Source organism: Engystomops pustulosus, chromosome 4, assembly GCF_040894005.1.
Source record: "Engystomops pustulosus chromosome 4, aEngPut4.maternal, whole genome shotgun sequence".
Classification (NCBI taxonomy): Eukaryota; Metazoa; Chordata; class Amphibia; order Anura; family Leptodactylidae; genus Engystomops; species Engystomops pustulosus.
The window spans coordinates 166,423,653-166,447,214 of NC_092414.1; the positions used below are offsets into that span (position 1 = coordinate 166,423,653).

General features: G+C 42.6%; 2 non-coding genes across 2 annotated transcripts; both read right to left on the bottom strand.

Annotated features, from left to right (window-relative positions):
* Nucleotides 1–15,785: 15,785 nt before the first annotated feature.
* TRNAR-ACG (transfer RNA arginine (anticodon ACG)) lies at nt 15,786–15,858 on the bottom strand. The gene has a single exon. It is a non-coding gene; the product is annotated as a tRNA-Arg (tRNA).
* A 1,635-nt stretch (nt 15,859–17,493) lies between these two features.
* Nucleotides 17,494–17,566, bottom strand: TRNAR-ACG (transfer RNA arginine (anticodon ACG)). The gene has a single exon. It is a non-coding gene; the product is annotated as a tRNA-Arg (tRNA).
* Nucleotides 17,567–23,562: the final 5,996 nt, after the last annotated feature.

A 23,562-nucleotide genomic window follows, 5' to 3' on the forward strand; every position in this document is an offset into this window, starting at 1 on the left:
AGTTTGTATGGTATTACACTGGCACTTGATTTCCATTTTGTAAATAACGCTCCAAATATTCACCATGTATTGTATAGATCTCTCCTGGCTATGCAGTGATTGTTGTTTCTGTACATATGTATTTTTCTTACTTTTGTACAAAATTTTCTATTTTTTTTTTGTAATTTTGTATGCATTAAACTACAGTTTCTAATTAGATTTGTGCCTCACTTTGGTAACCTTTCCTCATTGAAATTAGAAGTGCTGAAAGTTGTGTTTGTGTATAAATTGTGCTGGGGTCCCAAATTAACAAATTTTCTGAAAAATGCAAACATTGGAGAATGGCTGCCGAATTTGTACTTCGACTGTATTATTAGGCCGTTTTACTGCAAAGAAAATCTATGCAGAAAACACTATGGGGGGATTTATCATATAATGGCATATGATGGACTCCTCAACAAAGTGTCATTAATAATAATTCCTAATAATAGCGCACACAGATTACACAGCGCTGCACAGAGTTTTGCCAAATCAGTCGCAATCAGTAATTGCCCAGATTATCATATGGTGTGGATTTGCATGTGGCACATCTGCAGCATAATATCATACAAGCTAAATTAATAGCTCTGAAATTTTTTGTGTGGACCTTATTGTGTATTTCATTCTTTTCAATGCATAGGAGAAATATACTGCAATTTCTTCCCACAGATCTGATCAGAAAATCTCAACCAATTAATTGCTGTGCGCATGTATCCATACACTGTCTATAGATATGTGCTGATCTGCATATATGATGCGTCATCACGTGTTTCATTAGTTAGGGTATTAAAGAGAACCTGTTAAAAGGTTTTACCCCACTAAACTACTAACCCTCTCGGGAAGGGGATGAAATGTCATTTCTAGGATTCCCTCTGTTAAGGAGGTCACACTTGTTTCGGACGCCATCTTGACTACTGTCCGCCATCTTAGATACAGCGGCCATGTTCCCTGACCATTGTCAAGTTAATGTCATGATTCAAACTTCATTTTTTGTAACATGTTTGCTGCCTGTCAGCTAATACCCTTTGACATTTAATGAGAAGCCAGTCTGTCCTCGAAGCTGCATAATAATATGATTCTGGAGCCACTTATCACCTTCTTCTCAGCAAACTAGTATAAACAATATCTGTGTACAAGGTCTCTGAGAACTGAGCACAATTAATTCACTTTTTTCCCAGAATATGCTGATGTCCAATAGCTTTGCAGTATACTATTCACACCCCTTTGATGACTTTTCTGTCTGTCATATATTATGCATTTTGATGATTAAAGGAGAAGATCTTGACTAAGAGATTGACATGTATGTCTTGGTCCTTATGTTCAATCATGAAAGGGTTAATTAGGACTCACCTTACAAAAGTCAAGAGGGCTGTTGGGGCCCTGCATAAAAATCCCTAACAATATTTGGCGTCCTTTCCTGGGTGGGCTTAGAAGTAAACAACAACAACACCGAGACAGCCTCCGTGAAGAGTCCCCGCCGGCTTGGTGAACAGAACTGACCAGAGCGCTCTCAGGGTAAGATATTAATTTTTCTTGTCTACCTTGATATGTCACTTCTGGTTCACTGGTTGGACGGACCGGGTAAGACTGTCTCTGTGTTATGTATTTGCCACTGTTGTTCACTGTAACCTAAGCTCATAGTTTTTGGCAAAGAACCACTTTGTAAGGTGATGGACAGAGACTGGACAGAGACAGAGACAGTGACGGATGGTCAGACAGTCTGTGATGTTAGCTGAAGCTGTGGGACAGGGAAGAGTAACCCTTAGGGGTCCGTAGTGCTAAAGTAGGAGAAATTCTGTTGTGATTGTCATACTGTCAATGATACAGTTTTGTCATTAAGGGTTGCCCACAGACTTTCTTTGGGAGTCTGAGCGGTCTCGTATGACTAAGAACTAGTCGAGTCTGAAGGAGAGCGACTTGGAGAGTCAGTCTGAGGACAGTGACCTGAGAGTCAGTCTAGTCAGGCAGTGATCTAGTGTAGAGTCCCTTGTGGACCTGCAGGGTCAGTCTTAGGGCAGTGACTTATTCTAGCGTCAGTCCAGTCAGGCAGTGATCTAGTGTAGAGTCCCTTGTGGACCTGCAGGGTCAGTCTGAGGGCAGTGACTTAGTTTAGCGTCAGTCCAGTCAGGCAGTGACTTAGTCTTGGGTCCTTTGTGGAAGACTCAGGTGTCTAGTTTCTTTGGGGTCAGTAAATCGAGGTGTCGGCATCCGTTGTGAGACCCTCTTGAGTCTGTGGGGACAGGTTCCTTTGACAGTATTGTGGTTATGGACGCTTATGATGAGTAGTGAAGAGGTATAGAGCTCAATTTGTGCACGTGCAGCGGAGACCCACTCTGATCAAGTGTGCGTTTAGCTTCATTTTGGAGTCTGAACGACTTTGTGGATGACTGTAAGAACTAGTAGTGACTTGGTAAAGAGTCAGTAAGAGAGTTGACTTGGTAAAGAGTCAAGGAGAGAGTAGTTCAGTAAAGAGAGTTGATTTGGTTAAGAGTCAATAAGGGAGACTTGGTAAAGAGTCCTCTGTGGAAGTCTGGTATCTAGTTTCTTTGGGGTCGGTCACACAAGGTGTCGGATTCGTTGTATCTGTGGGGGACAGGTTTGGCAGTGTTGCAGTTGTAGACATTTGTAATGGGAAGTAAGCAAAGTAAAGTAAGCCAAGGGTGCGGACCTAGAAAAGCTACTCAGATTGTGTCTCACATGAAGGGGTAAGATGATCTGATGATTGTACAAGTGAGAAAACTTGATCAGATTTGCAAAACAGACACTTATAGCCTCTGACTTTGACGGACGGACCAGGACAGAGTGACAGGAATCCTTCAGAGTGCCCATTGAAGAAAGAGACAGGCGATAAGGGACATTTCAAAGTTTTTGATGTGGAAAGAATTTGAGGAAAAAGAGATTTAATTATATTTTCCCTGGAGTGAAAAATGGCCCCTGTAATCCAGACTCCACCCCTGTATCTGGTGGTTAGAGAAGATGACACGCCCTACCATTCTTCAGTGGCGGCCATCTTAAGTCAGTTTATTTTTCAGTGGCGGCCATTTTAAGTTATATTCCCTTCAAGTCCCTGAAAGTTGATTGCTGTTGGCAACCATAAAAGCTGTTGTGGGGCTTTGTAGGATAACAGCTGACCGTGCTTGGGGCGTCTGCTAGGGGTCTTGGAGTGTGGGAGGTTGTTTGAGTATTATTAAAATTTATTGATCCCGACAATTAGAGAAAAATTACTATGAAAAAGTGTTACAATGTCTCCGGTACCTGCTTTCTGGCATTTACGGGGTTAACAAAAGGGTGGGGGCTGTTGGAGCTGCGTTTTGTTTTGTAAAGGACTGACATGTAAGTCTAAGGCTTTGCCTGAATGCTGTGTCTTTCTTATCTACGAGAGAGACGATAGTGACCTTGATGTTCACGGAAAACTGAATTTCTCCATATTGAGTTGCTTGGAATCTGTGTTCTGTTATCTCGTGGTTTACAGGCTAGTGAGAACATTTACATTTGGGAGGGGTAGATCGCTGCGTTTAGACTTCTCCCTGACAAAAAAAAAAAAGACTTGAAGGAATTTATTTGGTTGTGGAACAGGGATACAGTATTATGTGATGTCCTCCTGTGTACCCCATGAACAGACTAAGCAAGAATGAGCCCCCAACTGTATTACAGAGCCTATGACTGACTTTTGTTCCTTTTTGATTAAAAACCATCTTAAGTGTACCTGGATTTTATTGAGACGTTGGAGTCTGGCAAGAACTTTATAGGTAGCACAGAACACTGGGCTGGAGATGTGGTGGAGGCACTCTGACACATTGACGTTCAGAGGGGATAGAGGATGTTTCACAGACCACGCCGAAGTGAGATTGACAACATCTCCGGAAGTCTCAACCGGCCAACCCAAGTGGGCGTTGCAGGGAGGAGACATTACTGTAGTGAATGGCGGAGACGGCCCCCACAGGGCAAGACAAGGGGGGGTGGTTACGGACAAGGATGTCAGCAAGAACGCCCCCCCCAGACAGAGTTAGTGCCTTTCATTGTAGAACTCTCCCCTGCTAGTCCGATGATGATTTTAGCCCATTCCCGGTCAAGAAAAGACTCAGAAAGAGCAGCCGGATACATGTAGCATGGTCCATGACCTCCAAGCTGCCAATGAGTGTACTGAAGCCCAGTGGTCCCTAGCCCAAACTGGCAGCAGTCCCTGAGAGTGACATATTATTCACTGTTATTGATTTGGCAAATGTTTTCCTCTCTGTGCCCCTACATGAGGATTGCCAGGACCTATTTGCCTTTACCAGTTCAGTATTCCAGTACACCTGATGTAGATTCCCACAAGGGGGGGTAAAACTCCCCCAGCCAGTACCCCACGGCCCTACAGGGAGTAGACTGGCAGACTAGCTCCTTACTGGATGTTCTCCTTTTCAGTATGCGGAGGACCTACTGTTTTTGTTTGCCAGGATGCATTTATTGACCTTATGTGCTTTCTGTTCCAGAGGGGTTGTAAAGTTCCCAGAGACAAACTCCGGTACTGCCAGGAGAAGGTGGTCTTCCTAGGCCACTGCTCCTCAGCCACAGGCAGACACCTGACAGAGGGAAGAAAGCTGGCAGTCCAGAATATGCCCCTGCCCTGAGGCCCTAAGCCTCTTCACATGATTCTAGGACTGGTCAGCTCCTGCAGGCCTGGGATAAGTCTGCTGCATCCAGCCTTTTGCTGCCCCTTTCTGACTGAATTGCCTCTTCCCCATTTGCCCTTAGTCAGGAGGCAATTGATGCATTCCATAGCCCTAAGCTGGCAAGTCTGCCCTGGCCCTGGGCACATGCCACTGAACCAGACCTTTTATTTTATTTTGCACTGAGTATGTAGGCCACAGTTGTCTTAGCCCAGGAATGTGGTGGCCTCCCCAGTGGCCCACTATTAGGCCCGGTTAGACTCAGTCGTGTGGGGAGCCCCTCATGTGTTAGTAGCTGCAGCCAGCAATCTGCTCAGCAAGGCCAGTGAGCTGATCCTAGACCCTAGATCACTCAGTTACAGTGCAAACCCCACATACCTTGCACAGTGTCCTTACCCAAGTATAGCCCAAGCATCTGAGCCAAGGCCAGACAGCTCAGACTCCAGTGTGCACTCCTGATGCCCCAGGATACACTGATAAGGTGCACAGCTCTGAATCCTTAGTTCTATCGCCAGTCTTCCAGGATTCAGAGAGGGGGGAGTGAAGGGTGATTAATGCAGATGTTGAGTTTTTTCTCATAGATGGCTCCAGGTCTGCAGGAGAAAACAGACGGTTCTATGCTGGATATACAGTGGTCAGTGGCGCACATGAGGTAGTACAAGCAGAACCATTCCCTCCACACAGGTCAGCGCAGGAGGTGAAGTGATGGCACTCAGGGAAGCGCTACAGCTGGTGAAAGGTAAAAGGGCGAATATCTATACTCAAGGTATAGTTCTGGGGTCTAAACACGACTATGAACCCTTATGGAAGTCTAGAGATTTCCTCACCTCTGCAGGGACCCCCGTTAAGCATGGCACGCTGGTTTAAGAGCTCATGGATGCTCTCCTACTTCCACAAGAGGTGGGGATAATAAAAGGAAAAGCACACACAATTTGGTAACGCCACAAGCCAAGGGCAAGTATGTGGCCGACGGGATGGCGATGGCAGCTGCACAGATGGAGCCCAGAGACTGTCCTGAAGTCTCAGCGGTGAGTTCTGAGCTAAAAGTTTGATCCACAGGTGTTCCAGTCCCTGGTGGCCCGAGTGTCATCAGAAATGAAGGGAGTGTGGAGGAGAGCTGGAGCCCAGATGCCGATGGGACCTGGATGCTGGGAGAGAGGGTGTGCCTGCCCAGAGCCCTGCACCCGACAGTAAGTCAAGTAGCCTACAGACACATACACATCCAAAATGGCCATGCTAGTGCTCATAAACCACCAGTGGTTTGCCCCGGCATTACTACCCCTGTCACTAGACTAGTGAAAGCCTTTATAGTCTGTACCCGCCACAACCCGGGTAAGGTGGTAAAGACCCCACAGAAGGTGACACCCAAGCCGCTGTATCCCTTCCAGAGACTGCAGATGGATTTTATCCAGCTACCAAAAAAGTGGTACGTAGGAATACGTGCTTGTGTGCATTGATCTCTTTCCAGGGTGGCCAGAAGCTTCTCCCATGACCAAGGCTACTGCCAGAGCTGCAGCCAAGAAGTTGGTGAGTGAGATTTTTCTGCAGGTTTGGACTTCCAGAGACCAAAGAGTCCGGTCGCAGAACCCACTTCACTGGACAGGTAAAGACCTGAAACCTTGTCCCTCCTGGGTGTAGAACAGGCCCTAAACACCCCTTGCCCTTCCCAAGTTGGTGGTGCGTTTGAGATACTTTATATGGCACTCTTAAGTTAGAGATCCGGGAGGCCATGGAAGTAACAGGGAAACCATGGTGTGAGTGCTTTCCTGCTGCCCACCATTCAGTTAGGACCACCCTCAACAGAAAGATGGGATTGTCCCCCCTTGAAGTTCTTTTTGGCTGTACACCCAGACTAGGCCCCTACTTCCCACAGACCCTAGAGATGATGGCAGGAAACCAGGTGGAACATGCCACACAGTTGAGCCAGGCCTTGGAAAAGGTCAGCAAAAGTGTTTCTGATTCCTTTTTCAGATTCAGACAGAGACCTCAGGATGCATAACCTGAAGCCTGGAGACTACGTGGTGGTGAAGAGAGACACCAGAGAGAGAGAGTAAGAGTCTGGAGCCTCGCTACGACGGTCCTTTCCAAGTCCTGCTGACCGGTGCCACGTCTGAAGCTAGAGGGAAGTCAGCAAGCTTCCACGCTTTCTATTGCAAACTTACTTATTCTTCTTGCTAGCTGGTCTCTTCTGACTGACTGTATTCTCAGGGACACCCCAACCATGACTATCACTGTATCTATAGGGGTGACCAGGATGCCCCCAGGGTAGGAGACTTTACCTACGGTTGGTGCAACACGACAATGACCTTCTTTAACATTGAGAGCACAGGTAACCCTGTCTTAGCAGTGTCTGATGTACTGGATTTGTGGGGATAGGAGAGTCAGGTCAGGCCTAGAGGCTGGGAAGGTGAGTGTACTGTGATAAAACTTGTGCATTCCTTCCTCGTGACCCCAGGGATAAGTTTGATCAGACACATAAGAAAAGGTAGAGAATCCCAAAGGATTCTGGAGGTCTGAGAGGAGCACCTAGATGACAACGTTTATATAGACACAGTGGGAGCACCAAGGGGGGTCCCAGATGAGTACAAGCCCACAATCAGATATGGGCAGGTCTAGAGTCCATTATTCCCCAGAGAGCTATGAGCAAAGATGTTGGTTGGGTAACAGTTTTTTTATTGTAATCAACAGAGATTTGTGATTGTATCCGGAGATGCTTCCCAGAACCGCATGGCTTTGGAACATGAACCTTGCTGAGAAGGGAGGAGTCTGTAAGATGGTGGGAGTGGCTTGTCACATATACATCCCAGATGACATCGGCCCCTATGGATCCATTACCCATGCTCGTGAAAAGATTAAAGGACTGTCCAGGAAACTCAAGAGAAACTCTGGGGTGGACACTCTGTCCTTCACTTTGTGGTTGGGGGATTGGAAGGGTTTCCTTTAAGTGGGGGTAATATTGGGGATTGTGATTTTGCTCTTGTCACTTATTGCGCGTTGTGTGGTCCCCCTCATCAAGTCCACCATGTCCCAGATGTCCGTCCAGGCGGTAGGAACCACGACAGGAGAAGTGCTTGTGCAGCGCTGCGTAATCTGTGTGCGCTATATAAATAAAGAATTATTATTATAAGTGCCCAGAGCGGAGGATGATGCTGCCTGTTTACAAACCTATGGACTATGGGAACTCAGTGATGTGATTTGAGTGTGCGGGCCTGTAACCCCTGAGTGACCAGCCTCCAGGGGATCTGGTGAAGAGTTAACAAGTCCAGCAGGTACGGGCTTAGCCTACCTGTGGGTACCTGGAGCTTGAGGAGGTCGCTCAGGATGGAGTTACAGGCCAACAAAGCTCAAAGGGGGGAATTGTTAAGGAGGTCACACTTGTTTCGGACGCCATCTTGACTACTGTCCGCCATCTTAGATACAGCGGCCATGTTCCCTGACCATTGTCAAGTTAATGTCATGATTCAAACTTCATTTTATGTAACATGTTTGCTGCCTGTCAGCTAATACCCTTTGACATTTAATGAGAAGCCAGTCTGTCCTTGATAATAATATGATTCTGGAGCCACTTATCATCTCCTTCTCAGCAAACTAGTATAAACAATATCTGTGTACAAGGTCTCTGAGAACTGAGCACAATTAATTCACTTTTTTCCCAGAATATGCTGATGTCCAATAGCTTTGCAGTATACTATTCACACCCCTTTGATGACTTTTCTGTCTGTTATATATTATGCATTTCGATGATTAAAGGAGAAGATCTTGACTAAGAGATTGACGTGTATGTCTTGGTCCTTATGTTCAATCATGAAAGGGTTAATTAGGACTCACCTTACAAAAGTCAAGAGGGCTGTTGGGGCCCTGCATAAAAATCCCTAACACCTCTTTTGTGTCAAATCTCACCCCTTTACTGATAAAAGTAAAAAAATTAACCAAAGACAGGCAAACATGACTTTTCTTGCCTCATTTTCACTTGAGATGAGTCAAGTTTATTGGTCGCTGGGGGAGTGTAATTTTAAAGCCCACATCTGAGTACCTGGAAACCTGCTGTCTGTATCTCTTGTTCTGTAGCTCTGTATGACTAGATCTGAAAGATGAGATTTATAGCTTTGATATGACACAAAAAACATGTTTCTAGGTGGTAGAAGCTTCTGCAGTGACACCCCCCTCCTGCAACCACTAAACTTGACTAATCTCATGTGAAAATTGGATGAGAAGAGTCATATTTGCCTTACTGTGGGGAAGAATTTTTTTTATATAGTGATTATAGGAAATTTTATATTAGCGAGGGAATTCTAGAAAGAACATTTCATTCCCTTCTTGAGGGGACTAGTAGTTAAGTGAGTTGAAAGCTGGTGGAACCCTTTAACAGCACTGACTAATTCCAAGATGAAGGTGACCTTTATCTTCAGCATTGTGTTATGAAGCAATGGATGTATAGATATATGATGCACAGACAGAACAGTGTTGACCTGCTACATATCAGGGAAACAACAACTCCTTGCATCATATATGAATATAATGCACCGAGTTCAGTCCCCAGTATGATTACTGAATATTATGAACCGGCCCTTATTCAGACACTGACACTTTATTATGGGATTTGTATTGCACCATATTGTTTTCCACCATAGATTTATGAAAAGTAACTGAGAGCTGAACTGTTCTAGTTGCTCATGGCAACCAATCGGAGCTGAACTTTCACTTTTTCACAGCATTTTATAAAATGAAAGCCGAGCTCTGATTGGTTGTCATGAGCAACCAGAAGCTTTGCTCTCAGACACTTCTGATAAATCTCCCCCAATGCTCCTCATGGGATTCTGTTGTCACTATACAGACTGGGGTTCTATTCACCCCATTTACTAAGGGTCCGCGGACCGAATTTCTGTTGGGTTTCCCGACTAATCCTGATTTGCGCCGCATTTAACAGTGGTTTTTGGTGCATGCGATCGGATTTTTCATGCGACACAAATCAGGGGCGCGGCCGTCGGACAACGCGACTGATTTGGACTAAGCGCAGGATTTGGATAAGTCGCAAGACATGCACTCACATACACCAGGAAGAAGAAGGTGAACTCCGGCGGACCTGAGCGGGAAAGTGACACATGCCGGATATTGGGTGCGCTATCTTGGTGAATCGGGCCGGGCTTCATCCTCGTCGGTCAGTCCGGATCGGGGATTGCGACAGGACCGGTTAGGTAAATGTGCCCCAGTGTCTTTTTCTGCCCTCTATGTCCATGCTCCTGGTCCACCGAGAACCTAATTTGTATGAATTAGATGCCTCTAAAGTGCCATATACCATCTTTTTTTTTTTTTTTTTTTTTTTTTTTTAAGGAAATGATAATAATGCGACCACTATAATACCAAAAGATTGTGTATGATCAGATGAAATCTTTATCTTGTGGCGTTCTGATTATTACTGGCTGTGTTCCTTCTGCAGGAGTCCAGGCTATTATTGTATGGAAACATACTGCGTTTTCATATGTGTATGTGATGGCTGAGCTGCCCCTCACCCCAACCAGCTACTAGGAGGAAGCTGAAGAGGGGGGAGGGGGTAAATGCCTTCATCAGGAGCAGTGTAACTTACTTCTATACACTACTGATACATAACTTTGTGTGTGGATACATATATTTAAAAATGAAGAGCTGCAAGCAGATGGGTAGAAAACCACAAAGTACTTACTGACCGTGTGAGCTATAAATACTTAGTGACATCACACATTGCATCTGCTGGGATATAACAACAATGCCCTTAGCAGTTTTAGCCTTTTAAATAGGTTTTGTATTGTATATTTATATTGTATCAATATAATGTTAAATGTTTAATTTATTAAGTAATTAAAAAGTATTTTAAAAAATTTCGAGCCAGCCAGGAGTCAAACCTAGAATCTTCTGATCCGTAGTCAGGCGCGTTATCCATTGCGCCACTGGCCCTACTGGAGGTCCCTTTAAAAGTCGTGAGGTCTGCATCGGTAGCCCACCACCATTAGCTTTATATTATTTGTCTGCACCAGTAGCCCATCACCATTAGGCTTCTATTACTTATATAATGTAACCTCTAGGGCAGTGATGGCGAACCTTTTAGAGACTGAGTGCCCAAACTACAACCAAAATCTACTTATTTACCATGAAGTGCCAATGTGGCATTTTAAGCAGTAACTTATTGCTACCAGTTCTTCCACATCTTTCAATTGTATCCGCAGCCTAAGGCTACCAATACAGTTGAAAGAAAGAGGGCAGATAGCTTCTCTCCAGGGTCTCTTAGTACAGGAAGAATGGTGGGTCCACACCTTCCCATTTTTCCTGCAGTTCCAAACAGCCAATGACGTGTCACTTTAAAATAGCACTCTTAAGTTGCCTGGGACTGCAGGAAGATTTGGTGGATTTGGTCCTGTTTGGTGAACTCTGTCCTGCAGTGATGGCCTGAGTGCCCACAGAAAGGGCTCTGAGTGCAGCCTCTGGCACCGGTGCCATAGGTTTGCCATCACTGCTCTAGGGTCACTGTATATATGAGGAAACAAGTAGTTCTCTATAAGGTTATGTCATCTGCCACTGGGATTCCAGCCCATAAACCACCACCAACCTGTTATCCAGGACAGTGACCGGATCACAAGGATGTCCTTGTATATTCTGAGAAATTCAGCTAAATACAAAAAATTAACTTTGAAAACTAGATTCAGGTGACTAATAAGGAGTCCTGTGGGTAGAGAAGAATCACACTGAGATGCCCCCTCCTGGCCTAAATAATTACCTACACAATAGTTTAACATCATCTTCTATCTCCAAGTTATTTGAATCTCTAACTAAAGTGCTGATCGCAGAAACGGCCTGATAAAGCAGTGGCAATGGGCTGAGGAGGGAGACTTATTGTGACACGCGCAGTATTTTGTCTATGATGCTTACAGGACCAGTCTCTTATAATTAGTACTGAACCACATACTGTATCATCATCCATAGCTGGAGATAACCGCTAAGAGTACGGAAATATGGCATGAAGACTATTAACGTCAGTCTGGTTGTATATACGAGAAGTGTTGTATCTCTCTGCAGTTGAGGTGGGATTATGCTGTATGTGCCACGTGTATCACAGCTAAATGTAGAGACCATGGAGCAGTTTTAACAAGCTGTCTGAAAGTCAGAATATTTCTTGTTGCCCATGGAAACAAATCACAGCTCCCCTTTAAAATATTCATGAGCACTGGTAAAATGAAAGCAGAGTTGTGACTGGTTGCCATGGGCAACTAGAAATATTCTGAATATCAGACAGCTTGATAAATCTGCCCCCATATGTTGCTATCTGTACTAGTTTTGCTGCTAGTATCATTATTTTATTTCCGTATATTTGTATACCTATTCCTTTAACGGATTTTCATACAGCTGGAGCATGTGTCCTGCTCCATTGTCCAGCACAGCACTGGGTTACCTCTGACTCTCCCAGTCACTGTGTGAGATGACTAGAGGTAGACAAGTGCTGTGCCTGGCAATTTCCAACACTCTTAGGGCCGTTCCTCACTTGCGATGAACTCGCATCACACTCGCAATGCATGTTGCTTGGATCAAAACCTATCTTTCAACCGTTTTGGGTCAAATGACAACAAAACGGTTTAAAAGTGAACCCACTACAAGGGGGACACAAGCAAGAGTTGCATCACCCGTTTCGGCTGATAGAACAACCTTCGACTACACCCCCAGACGAAGGCTGTTCTATCAGCCAAAACGCGCGTCGGGGTTGCTGTTATCCCGGGCAACGATCGCAATATGGCTAAGCCTGAGGAAGCCCGCCTGACGGGCGATACGCGTGGGGCACTCGTGGTCTCTCCTCCCCATACTCTGCATTTGGTAATGTGATGGATTCTTTTATTGCATTGTGCTGAACTCACTGTTTACATATTTGGCAGCTACCTCTTTGCACTTGGCACTTTATTCATGTGTTGTTATTGCTAGCATCTATATATTGTTGTGGTGTCTCTCATATCCTACTTATAATACAATTTATTCACCATCATTATTTTTTCAGAGACATCGTTCTTGCACCACATATTATAGTTTAAATGATTTATTGATTTATGTAGCTAAAGCACATTGCACTTTATTAGGTATTTACCAATATCAATTTTGGATATTATTATTTACTGTGTGGTTTGTGCATATATACAATTTGAGCAGCCTTGTGATTTATCCTTACTATACACTTGGGGAATATTTCTTTGAGGAGAGACCATAATGTTCTTATCCCCTACATTGGGGTTTTTAAATGTTTTTATCTGTATCTTGATGAAATAATAAATTAACTTTGTTTGCACATCCGCTTTTCTTCTTTTTTCAAATCATGGGTAAGCTTGCCATAACAACCTGTGTGCACTGATTTTCAGGCTACATAATTTATTATTCTGTATGCTTCCCGTCATCATTGTTTCCATACCTGCATTTGGCCACTGATGCTCATACACATTTCATACCTAGGTGTGTTGATCGGTTGTGATGCAACTCTTGCTTGTGTCCCCCCTGTAGTGGGTTCACTTTTAAACCGTTTTGTTGTCATTTGACCCAATAAAATTTATAACTTTTTTACTATTGATTACGTTTTTCTGCTGTTTATGTTGGTTTTTTCACCCCTCCCCTCCGAGGGTTGAAAGATAGGTTTTGTTTCATGTTTCCCAACAAGCCCCATGAGTATAATTTCTATAGGAAAGTGTAATTATACTACTACAGATATTTTGCACTCGCATTTTTCCTTCTCTACAGCGTGTGTTCAATTTCAGTTAATGTTGCTTGGATCGCACGGGCCGAACGCTGCACACTGGGACTGAACTGACATGCTGAGTTAAGTCCCAATGTGCAGCGTTCGGCCCGTGCGATCCAAGCAGCATGTGATGCGAGTTCATCGCATCACACTCGCAAGTGTGGAACGCCCCTTATAGTATTGAATGGAGCAACAGGACACAATGTCCGACCTGCCACTACATTCAGTTACTGTGAATAAGACCACTATTCTTGTGATAAGGACGTGTCCAACTGCTGGGACCCCCCTCTGATAAGATTGTTATCCATTATCCTGTACATAAGGGATGACAATAACACCTGGTACAATCCCTTAAGGGGTTTTCCCATGAAACAAGTTAGGCCCTCTTCAAAGGATAGACCCTGACTATGCTGATCAGCAGAGGCCTTGCTTGATGAAACCCCCACAGATCACAAGAACGGGGGGTTCAATATACTGACAGACATCTACTGCCATCGTAGACAGGACTTAATATACTGCCACAATACACTGCAATACCATTATATCCTAGTGTATTAAAGGTGCAATTAACGTATCGCACCTTCTAGTCGCCTCCTGGGATAAAATACAAAGTTAAATAACGTTTTCAAAATATAAATAAAAAAACAAAACCATGTGAGTGGTTAATAATGTACAAAGCATCTAAGTGGTTAGTAGGGGCAGTTCTCTTTCTCACATCCTTCGCCTTGATCAGATGCCGGTAGGTCCAAACAAATGAATGCCTGTTGAATGTTCCAGTTAACGCTTCTGAAGAGGGTTCTTGCAAGTTTTAAGTTCTCCTCTATCTCAGCTGTGCTCGGTTATCTCTGGCACTCCAATAGAATTAATTGGATCCATGTTCTTTGGATTGCTAGGGGGTCCCATTCTCCAAATCTGTGGGGGTTCCATCTCGAATCAGCTTGTTGTCCCATAACCTGTCGATAGGGGATAGTTTAAAAACTTGGGACAACCGCTTAAAGGACACCTGTCATCAGGTCTCTGTCACTATTTCTGTCACCTCTACCTGTTGGAGCAGCTCACAAGGATCCCATCCCAGCCTTTATCTAGTCAATTCATACATTATTCATTGTAAAATCATCATTCTTTATTATGTAAATGAGGCTGGTCACATGGTCAGAGGCAGTGATTTCACCCCTGTTACCCCTCCCCCTGCTCATGTCTGTGTGTAATGTATAGTAAAGCATGGCTAGTGTCTGTGCTTTATCTGCTGACATGCTGCATCCTCCTAATATATATGTGTGAGATAGACATCAGCTACACAAGTGCCTGACATGTTCTGCTATAACATGGCTGCCTGGAGCTGTTGTATCTCTCCTATACACACACAGGCTGCAGGGGGCGTGGCCACCAGTAAGCACATGGAGCAGCCATTACATCATTATACAGGCTGTCAGTCATGCACTGGGGGTGCAGCTGTACCTCCCACTCATGAATAAGCTGGACAGCTTGAATATGCTAATGACTCGTTGGACATTTCACAGGTCATTTGCATACAGCTTTAGGACCTCATTGCTTAGGTTTACAGGCATGTAGAGGGACAATGAAGGGATAGAGGCAATGCTTTCTAATGGCAGTTTATGAAAATATATTTAGTTTAGGGGTTATTTTGCCTGACGGGTTCTCTTTAATGAATAAGTTGTGCCTTCTCCAACAGAAACTGAAGTGTCAGAAGACCTACGCGTTTCAGCATGTAGCCTTAATCAATGTTTTACTGTTTTCCCTTTATTTTAATCTATTTGGAAAAAAGCAATTTTATGATACTGTCCCTAGACTGCTGGAATACTTTTTGATTGATTATGTTCGTCAATGGCTTCTGGATGTTGTTTCCAAGCAGCGGGAAAGCACTTTCTGTGAGCGGATGGTGTTTAGTAAGTGCAACGTTCAGCTGTGATTTACACCATTTTTGTGCACATTATAATATATAAAGTAGGTGGCCCTGACTCTCCCACTCAGCTCCAGCCTGACGTGCCCGCTATTCTGAAGTGGTGTGTGGGGGCGTAAGTGCGCAAAATGTGTATATTTTGGTATGAAGACAATTGGTGTAAAATTTATAAAATCATGTTACCTCTAAAAACTGTCATAAATGTAGGATTTAAAAAATCTCCTTGTCCCAAATTCAAAAATAGTCTTTAGTAATTAGTCCAGGCTGAGACGTCCCTGTGCTGCTCCCACATGTATTGTAACAAATGTGAATAAGGTGATAACATGACGCTTCTTCTCCGTCTGTGCTATTCCATAGTAATAAAAAGTATGGTTCCATTTTATTTTTATTCATCCTTAACAAATATTTTAATTTTCTTATAACAGTAAAAAATTTTTGCAGTGGTAAAAGATTCCGAGCCAGCCAGGAGTCGAACCTGGAATCTTCTGATCCGTAGTCAGACGCGTTATCCATTGCGCCACTGGCCCTACTGAAGATCCTTTTAAAAGTCCTGAAATCTGCAGTAATAGCCCAGCACCATTAGCTTTACATTATTTATTAAATGTACCCCATAGTATGACTCAAGAAACAAGCAGTTCTCTATACGTTTATTTATTTTACGGAGAACCTGTAACTGGGATTAAAGCCAACAAAGCACCAGCAACCTGTTATCCAGGACAGTGACCAGACGTCCTTCTTTATTCTGGGAGATTCAGCTTAACACTGTTTCAGACGACTATTATGAGTCACGTAGGTGGAGACTTTTAGCAATTGAGGCTCCACTCGGGGATTCTGGGAAATATGCAAATAATTTTTCCAGGATGTTTATAGCATTTTGGGAACTTGGGAGCGCAGGAAGTCGTTGAGCAAAGCACTAGACTGTCTCCGACTCTCCCATTCAATGTCTATGAGTGTATTGGAGGGAGCCGAGTGCTGTCATGGGAGCTCAAAACGCGGCACTTATCATCGTCTCTTTAAAACGTCAAGGCTTTATTGAGTGCAAACAGGATTAACAGGACTCTGACATGCGGCTAAAGCAACGGGTCGTTTCACGCTTTCTCTGGCCCTGTGTTATGCTGGGGAATTTCCAACACAACTTATACTGTACGTTGCATCTAAGTGGTTAGTAGGGGCTTTTCTCTCTCACACATCCCTTTACCTCGATCAGATGCCGGTAGGTCCAAACAAATGAATGTCTGCTGAATATTTCCAGTTTACGCCTCTGAAGAGGGTTCTCCCAAGGTGTTAAGTTACACTCCTACTGTATCTCGGCTGTGCTCGGTTATCTCTGGCACTCCCATAGAATTAAATGGACCCATATTCTTCAGATTGTTAGGGAGTCCCAGTCTCCAAATCTGTGGGGGTTCCATCTCAACTCGGCTTGTTGCTTGGGATAGTTTAAGAACTTGGGACAACCCCTTAATGAATTAGTTGCGCCTTCTCCAACAGAAACTGAAGTGTCAGAAGACCTACGCGTTTCAGCATGTAGCCTTAATCAATGTTTTACTGTTTTCCCTTTATATTATTGTATCTGGAATAAAGCAATATGTGATACTGTCTCTAGACTGCTGGAATACTTTTTCACTATGTTCGTCAATGGCTTCTGGATGTTGTTTCCAAGCAGCGGGAAAGCACTTTCTGTGAGCTGATGTAGTCTAGTAAGTGCAACGTTCAGCTGTGATTTACACCATTTTTTGTGCACATTATAATAAGTAGGTGGCCCTGACTCTCCCACTCAGCTCCACCCTGACGTGCCCGCTATTCTGAAGTGCTGTGTGGGGGTGTAAGTGCGCAAAATGTGTATATTTTGGTATGAAGACAATTGGTGTAAAATGTATAAAATTATTTTACCTCTAAAAACTGTCATAAATGTAGGATTTAAAAAAATCTCCTTGTCCCAAATTCAAAAATAGTCTTTAGTAATTAGTCCAGGCTGAGACATCCCTGTGCTGCTCCCACATGTATTGTAACAAATGTAAATAATGTGATAACACGACGCTTCTTCTCCGTCTGTGCTATTCCATAGTAATACAAAGTATGGTTCCATTTTATTTTTATTCATTCTTAACAAATATTTTAATTTTCTTATAGCAGTAAAAAAATTTAGCAGTGGTAAAAGATTCCGAGCCAGCCAGGAGTCGAACCTGGAATCTTCTGATCCGTAGTCAGACGCGTTATCCATTGCGCCACTGGCCCTACTGGAGACCCCTTTAAAAGTCCTGAAATCTGCAGTAATAGCCCAGCACCATTAGCTTTACATTATTTATTAAATGTACCCCATAGTATGACTCAAGAAACAAGCAGTTCTCTATACGTTTATTTATTTTACAGAGAACCTGTAACTGGGATTAAAGCCAACAAAGCACCAGCAACCTGTTATCCAGGACAGTGACCAGACGTCCTTCTTTATTCCACCCTCCACCCTAACGTGCCCGCTATTCTCAAGTGGTGTGTGGGGGTGTAAGTGCGCAAAATGTGTATATTTTGGTATGAAGACAATTGGTGTAAAATTTATAAAATTATCTTACCTCTAAAAACTGTCATAAATGTAGGATTTAAAAAAATCTCCTTGTCCCAAATTCAAAAATAGTCTTTATTAATTAGTCCAGGCTGACACGTCCCTGTGCTGCTCCCACATGTATTGTAACACAATAGCTGGAATTGGGCTGGTGAAGGTCCTCTTTAACAAATGTTTTAATTTTCATAAAGCAGTAATAAATTTACATCATACATATTCCTACTGAAAAGGTTACAGGGATTGTACTAAGTTTTAATGTTATGATAAAGGATAATCTCATCAGTGGGTGTCCCAGCCGTTATAAGAATGGGGGTCTTGTTCTCGCTAACTGAATGTAGTGGCAGGTCAGACATGTGTCCTGCTCTGCCAAATTTTAAGATGGATTTTCTCTTTATCTTTTGTAAATGAGTAAACTTTAGGGCTAAATGAACGGATTACTTACAAAATCAGACCGTTCGAAATTTCACCTAGATTTTGTTTTAGTCATTTTGAAGATCTCAAAGGTTTAACAATCTACCCAAAAGCTGTTTCTGATAGTTTGCAGATTTGAAAATGAGATGATTCATAGGGGCTCTTAATATTACACTGTATATATCAAAGCACAGAAACGATCCCCAAAAACGTCATTTCTGAAATACAGAAAACAAAGTTTCGATTTGTAAAGCCACGGACTTCAAACTAAAATATTCAGACATTTTAAAATTGATGAAAACTTATATGGAACAAGTTAGTAACTAATTTGAGTGGTAAAACTGTCGGAAAAGGAGAGAATGTAGAAGTATTCAAAAATGTTTCCCCTTTTGAATCAGTCCAGGCTGAGACGTCCCTGTGCTGCTCCCACATGTATAGTAACATGTGAATAAGGTGATAACACGACGCTTCTTCCCTGTCTGTGCTATTCTATAGTAATACAAAGTATAGTCACATTTTATATTTATTCATCCTTACCAAATATTTTCATTGTCTTGTAGCAGTGGTAAAAATTTTCGAGCCAGCCAGGAGTCGAACCTAGAATCTTCTGATCCGTAGTCAGACGCGTTATCCATTGCGCCACTGGCCCTACTGGAGGTCCCTTTAGAAGTCCTAAAATCTCCAATAGCCCAGCAGCATTAGCTTTACATTATTGCTGTATTCTTAAAAACCCTCCAATAAAACAAAATCATTGTTAAACTTACACAATGAACGGCGTAAAGAAAAATAAATTAAAAACAAAAAACACATCAAAAATTATAATTTTTACCTATCTTGTCCCACATAAAATGAAAAAAATAAATAAAAAATTATATATATATGTATCTATACCAAAATGCTACTGTTATAAAGTACAACATTTCTGGCAAAAAAACAAGTTCTCAACGAGCTCTATCCAAAATAAAAAATATGAGCACTCAAGGTTCCAGTGGTTCCTGATACTTGTGGCGCTCAGACAATTCAGGGGCAATCAGGAACCAAGATAGAAGGGAAAAAAATGCAGAACTTCACAAGACAGCAGATAATCTTCAGAAGCTGTTTGCCGTTTTCCGCCTTTGTACATGGATTTGTACCATGATGTCATGGAATGAAGTTTAAGATTATCTGCCATCTAGTGAAGTGCTGGATTTATGCCACATGGAAAATGGAGATGCAAAAATGAAAAAAAATGAAGAAAAAAAAAAGCCAAAAATAAAAAAATAACCCTAATTCCTTAACTCTACACACGAAAAAAAGTTAATAAATTGTCATCCATAGGGCATAACTTCCCCAAAATAGTATCACAGGAAAATACATCGCATCTCTCAAAAACTAAACCACCACATGGCAACATTAACGGAAAAACTAAAATTTTATAGCCAATAAAAGTGCACCACTAGAAACCATTACAGTATTTTTCGAATTATAAGGCGCACCATCAATAAATGTCTGCTAAAAACGTCTAGATTCATATATAAGGCACACCAGATGAGGCGCACCTGATTATGAGGATGAATGACCAGCAGGTGGCAGACCTGTGCACAGTTCAAGGCAGCTGTTGTCTGTCAGTACGGTTCATATATAAGGTGCATCTTTGATTTCTGAGAAAATCAAAGGATTTTTGGTGCGCCTTATAGTTTGAAAAATACGGTACATCCTACGGGGCAAACATGCTGCAGGGCGCTCCTCCCCTCCTGCACGCCCCTACAACAATTAATGGCCACATGTGGAGGTCTCCATACTCAGGAGAAATTGCATAACATTTTTTAAGATGGATTGTCTCTATCTTTCATAAATGTGTACATTTTTTGGGCTAAATGAAAGTATAACTGACAAAAATCGGACCATTCTAAATCTCACCTCCTGTTAGGGTTGGGTAACACAGAAGACAGGGGATAGTGTGCCCTGCACTCACACAAACCTCTGTCCCTTCCTATAGCACCCCCACGCTAAACCGTGGGGCGACTACTTGAAGACTCGAAATACACTGGATAAGTGTGGGAAGGGAAACACAAACAGACTGACAAACATAAAACACAAAAGAATAGTAAACTAGCCTGATTCACAACGAGAGGGTACGTCAATAGCAAAATCAGAAGGCAAAGAGTCAATGTCAAAAACGAGCCGAGGTCACAACAACACAGATACAGATACAGAGCAAGTCAATCTAATGCAGAGAGCGAGTGGAGAAGGGACATCAAACACTGGCACAGGTGACTAGTGAAGCTGCAATTTATAAAGCCAGAACTCCACCTCCAGAACCTGATAGGAGCTGGACAACTTCTGGGAATTAACCCCTAATGGTGCAGAATAACCAAGCACAATAGCAGGCACCATGCAAGGTACCACAACTCCCAGCAGTCCAGAACAAAACCCCTGAGGGCGCGTTCACATGATGCACTTTGGTTGCGTTTTCTTTGTTTTAAAAACGCATTACAACAGCTGAGGAGAGGTGATTTGCCTATTTACATTACTGTTAACATTTGCATTTACAAAATGCATTGTAAACGCAATGTTAACTCGTGTGTTAACATAGCGTTAAATGTAAATAGTAATGTAATTAGGCAAATCACCTCTCCTCAGCTGTTGTAATGCATTTTAAATGCAATCAAAGTGCAACGTGTGAACGTGCCCCTAAACAGCGCAAGTTCTTAGCAGCCGCTGCCTGGAGCGCACGCCAGAGACCGCTGGTAGTGGATGAGATGTGGAGTCTGCGTGTAGAGACGCACAGGAGGCTGGAGAACGCTGCTAGCACCACCAGAAGCATCAGAAGAAGCACCAGAAGTCCCAGCGTTCTCCCCTGCGAACCTGACACCTCTATTTTGTTTTAGTTACTTTGAAGACCTCAAGGGGTTAACAATCTTCGTAAAAGCTGTTTCTGATACTTTTCTGATTAGAAAAAGAGATAATTCATAGGGGGGGGGGGGGATTCTAATATTATATAAATCACAGCACATTAAAAACAGAAACAATCCCCAAAAAAGTCAATTCTGAAATCTCCTTGAAAATACAGAAAACCGAGTTTCGATTTGTAAAGCCGCGGACATCAAAATAAAATATTCAGACATTTTAAAATTGATGAAAACATAAAGGAGACATATGGAAAAAGATAGTAACTAATTTGGGTGGTAAAACTCTGTCTGAAAAGGAGAGAATGTAGAAGTATTCAAAAATGTTTCCCCTTTTGAATCAGTCCAGGCTGAGACGTCCCTGTGCTGCTCCCACATGTGTAGTAACATGTGAATAATGTGATAACACGACGCTTCTTCCCTGTCTGTGCTATTCTATAGTAATACAAAGTATAGTCACATTTTATATTTATTCATCATTACCAAATATTTTCATTGTCTTGTAGCAGTGGTAAAAAATTTCGAGCCAGCCAGGAGTCGAACCTAGAATCTTCTGATCCGTAGTCAGACGCGTTATCCATTGCGCCACTGGCCCTACTGGAGACCCCTCTCACACTGACGAGGTCTGCACCACCAGCCCACCACATGGTCAACACTTTTAACCCCGTCATGTTGCAGTCTTTTTTTGTAAATGCAATCATGGGGCTACCAAATCTGTATGGGTTTTATAATGTTTTCATACATTTACAAAAATTAAAACCTCCTGTACAAATTTGTTCTTTTTTATTTTGCCATCTTCTGGCACCAATAACTTTTTCATACTTTGGTGTATGGAGCTGTGGGTGGTGTTATTTTTTGCGACGTTTGATGGCGTTTTCATTGCTATCATTTTTAGGACTGTACGACCTTTTGATCACTTTGTATTGATTTTTAAAATATTTTTCAAAATGGCAAAAAAGTGCCATTTTCGACTTTGGGTGCTATTTTCCGTTACGGAGTAAAATGCAGTGAAAAACCGTTATTATGTTTTGATAGATCGGGCATTTTCGGACGCGGCGATACCTAATGTGTCTACGATTTTTACTGTTTATTAATATTTATATCAGTTCTAGGGAAAGGGGGGTGATTTGAATTTTTTTTTTTTTTTTGTTATAATACATTTTTAAACTTTTTTTTAATTTTTACCATTTTCAGACTCCCTAGGGTACTTTAACCCTAGGTTGTCTGAACAATCCTGCCATATACATACTACAGTATGGCAGTATATGGGGATTTTCCTCCTCATTCATTTCCATGTGCTGATAGCACATGATAATGAATGGGTCAAAATGAGACAGCCTCGGGTCTTCGGAAGACCCGGGGCTGTCATAGCGAAGGATCTTCGCTCCCCGATGACGTCACAGGGAGCGAAGATCCACAGCGAGATGGCGGCGCCGATATGGGGCAGTATGGTGCCGCACTGTACCGCTCCTGTACGGTGCCGTGTGCCCATTGCCGTCTATGGGGGACATATACACGGAGTAATTACGTCGGCCATATATACGTCCCCCATACAGTCGTGTGAATACAGCCTTACTCAAATAGCTCAAATAAGCCCCCTTTTCCTAGAACTGATATAAATAACCAATAAAAATCATAAACATGTTATGTATTGCCGTATCCCAAAATTCCCGATCTATTAATGGTTAAACCCGTTATTCCCGGCAGTGAACCCTGTTACGAAAAATAGCACTAATATGTCCAAAATGCCACTTTTTTGTCATTTTACAATGCATACAAAAATGAACAAAAAGTGATCAAAAGGTTGTACAGTCCCCAAAACGGTAGCAACAAAAACGTCATTAAGTCCCGCAAAAGTTGATTTTGATGCGCCACAAAAACGTCTACTGCATGTGCAATGTGAACCTAGTCTAACATGTACAAAGTTCTCATAAACTAATCGTGTGCACAGACTTTTCTCATGTTACATCTACAGTTACTATAACAGATTACACCACAGAATAGACATAACAAAGCATCAGTAAATCCTGTAACTCCTGCAGCTTCATCACTACAGTCAATCACCTAGAAAATCATTGGCTAAATTATGAAGAAAAAATTGTGATCCGAGCCAGCCAGGAGTCGAACCTAGAATCTTCTGATCCGTAGTCAGACGCGTTATCCATTGCGCCACTGGCCCCTCACACGGAACTTCTGCAGAGTTTCTCTCCCCATAAAAAGTTCAAGCCAATAGAAAACATCTAATAATACTTTAGATGTAGTAATTTTTACTAATATCCGGGACAGTTGTACATGCAGAACATTCATTAAATAAATCTATCGTTAAAATAAATAATAAAAAATTAAAGAAAAAAATTTCCGAGCCAGCCAGGAGT